The 6,170-nt window shown below is 36.6% G+C and overlaps 1 long non-coding RNA gene across 1 annotated transcript; it reads right to left on the bottom strand.

Annotated features, from left to right (window-relative positions):
* Positions 1–3,646: 3,646 nt before the first annotated feature.
* On the bottom strand, positions 3,647–5,008 carry LOC137502706 (uncharacterized). The gene is made up of 3 exons (XR_011018837.1): positions 4,763–5,008; positions 4,290–4,448; positions 3,647–4,004 (listed from the first exon to the last, which is right to left on the bottom strand). It is a non-coding gene; the product is annotated as an uncharacterized lncRNA (long non-coding RNA).
* Between the last annotated feature and the right edge of the window lie 1,162 nt (positions 5,009–6,170).

Genomic DNA, 6,170 nt, shown 5'->3' on the forward strand with positions numbered 1-6,170 from the left:
GATCGCAAAAGATGTAGGTTTTCTTCTTAGAAGAATCCTTACCAGTTTTATGATAACTTGCCTGATATGCCCCTGAGAGTTTTCCATTTCTTCATCAAGAATTTAACTGAAAATTGAACATAACAATTAGAACACACGATACAATTTACTAAATGTATAAATATAAGTATGATGTATTAATATTAATGAGATGAAACACCCTGTAAACCAGATGGCATAAGTAAGTAAACTAGAGGACAAAAATATGTTCTAAACCTGGAATCATATCCAGATATCCTTGGAGATCCGTGTTTGTTTCCCGGGTAAGGACAGTTCATGTTTAGCACCCAGCAGCTTGAATGCATCGCCCCACGAACTACTTCATGAGTAGTAGCTCCGCCGTTAAGGGCCCTAGCAGCTAAAATAATTATCGGATGAACATGAGAGTAGAAAAATATTAGTTCGGAAACATATCACTAAGCCCGCTGTCACACAGGGCATCGAACGATCAAGAGCGACCAACTGGCATCGAGTACTAACGACTAAATTCATTTACCTTGTCACACTGCTCATCGATCGAGAGGGATCGACTGCATGGAAACAGCTGATACACCCGCCCAGTACCGTACAGGCTACAGACGTATTCATATTCACGAGAGAAAAAGAATGTGTTGTGAAAGCGATAATTCGGGTGGAAATATGATTCTAACCTATGAATATATTAGGAGAAAGGAAAGAACCAGACGATCGCAGTGGACAAGGTAAAGAGCCATGGAGAATTCCACCAAAGTGTGCCTTCGTTGTGGAATGACGAAGAAAAATTCAGGAACTAGTACCGAATGCCCATCAATAATTACGGTATAAGGAATTAGAGGAAAAAATGAAGTCACTAATAAACATCAGGCAAACAAATTACAGGAAAAGTATAAGTTCTGAGGAAAGGCCGATACTGTCGTTAAATTCAATATTCACAACGATTTTTTTAGGTTTAAAGTCAGAAGTGACGTTCATCTCCGAAACAACTACTGTATGTCCGTGGCAAAATATATCAAATAAAATATTAGTGCCAGGTACATTTCTTTGCATTCTACAGGATTTTAATAAAGTATTGATAAAAAGGACTGACAGCTGTTATGTAGGGCCTACATCAATTTTAATTCATAATTTGAAGGTGCTACAATCAACAGTGGAAATATATTTATTTAGGCCTACAGGTAAAATTCCAACAAAAGCCTCTCAACAGTGGCACATTGTACTTCAAATATAAGACTAATACCATTTATGCTTATTTGTTTTAATGATGCTGGATCTTGGGTCATAATTACTGTCTTTTAAAATGATATTTTGAGGTGTTGATTAGATGGAAATTAACAGTTTTTTTTTTCATTTTTTTTTTTTTTCATACCTCTTGGTGAGATCCCACCTACCAAAATAATAGACATATCAAGAAATGCTTCCAGTCAAAATTTACATTACCTAATGTAGAAATAGTGTGTCAAGTTTCGTTACAATCCTGTAAATAATTTTGAAAGGAAAATGCATATATGCTCTGAATATTGTGAAATGAGAAAAGCAATGGAGTTCCTTACACTGTTTCTCTCCCTCATGATCCTCTGCAAATCTCTTGTTGCCTCTCCTCTTCTTTGTTATTGTGCCATGTTCAGAATAGTATCATATTGCTTTCATGACAAGCATGTTGCTGAATTTCTGTAGGCCTACTGTGTTTTGTGCAAAGAATTCAGGTCCATATCCAAACTTTACAAGAATGACAATCCTGTCTTAATTTATATCATTGAAGACTACAGCAGCTTCAAAAGCAGCTAATTTTACCAACTGGCTGTGAAGAAAGGTTGTCTATGGACATCTCTTTCAAAGTAAATTCTCTTTAGGGTTCTGTGTATTCACATATGTGTACATTTCTTGAGGAGTTCAGGTGAGGCTAGTGCTCTGTACACTAGCTTAATAACTATAGGAAAAGCTTCTGGAATATTGTTCTAATAAGTAAGTTGGCAGTGTAATAGACTGATAGTTGTCACAACTACATGTAAATTACACACAAGGTCTTGTTTATTACCCTCATCACTAAGCATAAAGTACTGTCTCCCCAAACTTTTCACTGGCAAGCTGATCTAATTGCTCACTTGGCAATAATAAACCAGTTAATATAAATCCTGTACTTCCATCCAAGTTACTGGTAAACTCCTTGGTAAAGAGTAACAACATTTTCCGCAAAGGTCTGGTAGGACTCTCTTTCTTACCTCAATATTGATTTTGCCTTTCTGTGTATTGTTCATATGTAACTTCTTTATTGATATGAACACTACCAAGCCTATCTATCCATCCTGAAATACTTTCCTCATAAATCAGTTGAAGGAAAATGAAAACTTTGCCTTCAATTTCACCAAAAATGAAAACCAAACACTGCAATCAATAATAGGTGCTAATAACAAGCACCTTGCCTTCTATTTTTAGAAGTGAAGAGTATGCCTTTCTAACAACTAAAGACTATTGCCGTCTACAGCAAAATGTTATTTAGGCCTGTTGCTCAGGTGTTAAACGATTTAATTTTGCTATATCTTACATTGCCTGTCAAAACTGTTTGTAAATACTGATTATATAAATTAATGTTTGACATAGTAGGGTGTATGGGTCTTGGATCTTGGATTGACTTACAGGGTAATTAATCTACTCAACCTTTTATTACAAGCATGTAACTGTCATATGAATATTTTTTTAGTAGCGATTGCTGGTGCAAACAGGTACCAATGGCAGGAGAGTACTTGGAATGAGGAGATAAAGGCTACCAAAGTTACAAAGGTATAAGGTGGCAGGGAGGGATTCTGTCAGGTATAACTGTAGTAAGAATTTTGTCCTATGCGAACGACTTGGTCTGTTGAAACTGTGCAATCTAATATCTTGCAGCTTCAAAAAGGATGCAATGAATATGACATGAAAATTAGTCATTTTAAGACTAATGTGATGGCAGTAGGGAAGACACCTGAAAGAGAACTGAATGTCAGGTTGAGAACACAAAACTGGAACAGGTAGATAATTTCAAATAGGTATTTAGGATGTGTATTCTCCCAGGATGGCAGTATAGTAAGCAACATTGAATATAGATGCAGTAAACCCAATGCAGTGAGCTTGCAGTTGCAATCAACAGTATTCTGTAAGAAGGCAGTCAGCTCCTGGACAAAACTACTCATGTCTTTACACTGGTCTGGTTTCAGACCACCTGTGCTGTACAAACCTAGTGTAATGAGTTTGCAGTTGCGATCAACAGTATACCGTAAGAAGGAAGTCAGCTCTTGGACAGAACTATCAATACACCGGTCTGGTTTCAGACCACCTGTGCTGTGCAACTGCTTAATACATACACACAGAAAGGACCTACTACATGTGTTTCAAAATACTCCTTTCCTTGTAAACCATACATGTTCTACCACATAAAATATACAAATTAAGATGTTGTAATAATGCTAATAATTAATAAAAATTGGAGTTAAGGTTACTTTCCCATCAGGTGCTAATACACATAACTCACTGAGGATTCCAATAAATATTGATAGATAAGTATAACGAAAAATGATTTAATTTAAGTAGAACATTTCTCAAGAACATAAATTTTATTAGATTCTTTCTAACACTGTATACAACAGTTCCTGAATTTTAACTTTGAAAACCCTTCGACCTACTACACTCATTCTTTCCCTGTCATCATGAAGACACTAAAAATAACATTGATTACATTTTCTTTTCACTTTTCAGTATCTTTTCTAAATATTTACTTAACACATCACTGTCACTTTCACATTTCTGTTTCTTTTATTTTTAACTGCTGATAGAACTGTTTGTAGAAGCAGAAGCCACTGCACTGGAAGTTGAAGTCCCTTCAGTAATTTCTGAACTGCAGGAGTTAGACCCCTCCAACACAAATTATTTCTGCTTCCTCCTCCTCTATTTCAGCTTGGTGAAAAGGCTCTCATACACCAGGTGCCACTTCCATAGATATGTTTGTTATAGAACTGAAAAAATGAACAACATATTAATGCAATTCTTCTAAATTGGAGCTACATTTTAGTCTGGACACAAGCCTTCTGCTTAAGAAATTGTTACTTTCAATAATTATTTTAGTAAGATGATTGTTAGGTTAGATTATATTATATTACTTTCAGTTATATCTGATAAATTAATGAACAGATGGGTGGAACTTATGGCCTACAGACTGAATCTTCCCCTCACTCTTTCACAACTAAACACTGGTCTGTAGTGTAGGCCTACTTTTAAAAAGAAATATTACAAAATTGTACCTTCTTCCAGCAATGAAGAGTTCCAGAAAGTTGAGGGTATTGAAGTAGACCCATTTTATGTTTTCTGTACAGCAGAACCTGGGAGGAGAGGGAGGATGTTATCTCTCCAAGTTCGATATCCAGCCCTCAGAATTTGCCATGTTTTGGCACAACTTTTTCCTGAAACAATGAATCAGAATATTGTGACAAATAAAATATACATGTAGTAGGCCTACTTATGGCATAGGCCTACACTTATTTGTCATTAAAGCGAACAATGGTATTCATTTCATTAGGTAGGTACGAGATGGAGGTTAGGAAAGCACTGCTTATGTTTTCCAAACATTTCTTCAATTAAGTTGCAAGAATGATAATTACTACTTCTCGTAGTGTAACGTTTTTAACAATCTATTCCGTATAATATATTTTATCAATAAATAATCTAAGATAACACTATTCATAAGATAATCGTAATAAATCTAATAATTACTTACCAGTTTTTGTCCCAATTCTCGACGCTATAGAATGCCATACAAAATTCACGGTGTCCCTATTATTATATCCAGGGAGTCTAGGATTATACACCACTTTGTTTTCATACACCAAGCAAATTAATGTTTCGATTTCATCAACAGATGACTATGTTGCGTCCGCCATTATCGAACGACTGCGACTGAAAAACGGACACGTTTGTTTTCACAAACCAGTCGATCTTCATCGCTCGTAGTTGATCGCTGACGATCGATGCTGTGTGACTGGTGCCACTGCCCTCTGTAGGTTTGTTTTCTTAGTCGGTTGATCGCAGTCGTTCGATCGAGCCTGTGTGACAGCCCCCTAAACATAGTGACGTTACGCAAAGAATATTAATCACATAAGCATTTATGCATACGACCCTACCTGCTAATGCAATGATGTTTCGGTATGTATCCACGCAACGGATTATTACTATTATTATTAATATGCATTTCCTAAGCTTTCGAAGCTTCGTACTGTTAAGTTACGTATCAAGAGAAACAAGAAATAACTTGTGTTTCCTAGGATCACTGCTACTCAACTAGACCAAGGTCATTTAGCTACTAGACATGTCGACACTCTGGACTCTTATGATAATAAAATTAACGCACTAGTGTTTTTAATTCAACTAATTTAATTTTGATACACTAGTCTTTTAATATTTTCCATGGTGTACGAGAAGATTAAAATTCTTTTAACCGAAAACCGAGTTTGTGGTGTACTGTAATATAGCTTAGCACCTTAAACATTCCAGCAGTCAATGTCGTTCATAAGCAGGAGTAATACGCTAGAAGACCTTACTCTACTATTAGTGATGTGACCTTGAGAAGAAAACGACTTCCTGGAGCTGACATCTGGAATCAACCTTCTGTGAGTGTTTAAGTTAATCATTGCAATACTTAGTGGTGAGTCTTACCAAGTACCGGTACACAGTAACTAGACGGGAGGAGTAACAGTTGTTGCTGTTATTACTATTATTATTATTATTATCATTAACTATTCGCTTCATGTTCTTTCTAATTACTGAGAGTTTTTAAAGTCGTTGTTGTTGATTTATTAGGAGCTTTGCGACATCGTGGTCATGTAGTCCCGTGTAATTGGTGTGTGATAACCTGTGTCATTGCGGTGTCTACTAATTCGTGTATTTCTAGTAGGAGCTAGGATTGGTGGAGGGGTGACTGTGGCCATAAGTTAGGAACCATCCCAGCATTTGCTCGAAGTAGAAGTTGGGAAACTACGGAAGACCACTTCTAGGATAGCTGAGGTGGGGTTCGAACCCACCTCTTCTCACGTTTGCCTTTCGAGGCTGGGCTTAGTGTACCAAGTTCCAACCCTTAGACCAGAATCGCATTTCAAGGCAAGTTCTCTAAACTGGGGCAGAGGATTAGC

Source organism: Anabrus simplex, chromosome 11, assembly GCF_040414725.1.
Source record: "Anabrus simplex isolate iqAnaSimp1 chromosome 11, ASM4041472v1, whole genome shotgun sequence".
NCBI lineage: Eukaryota > Metazoa > Arthropoda > Insecta > Orthoptera > Tettigoniidae > Anabrus > Anabrus simplex.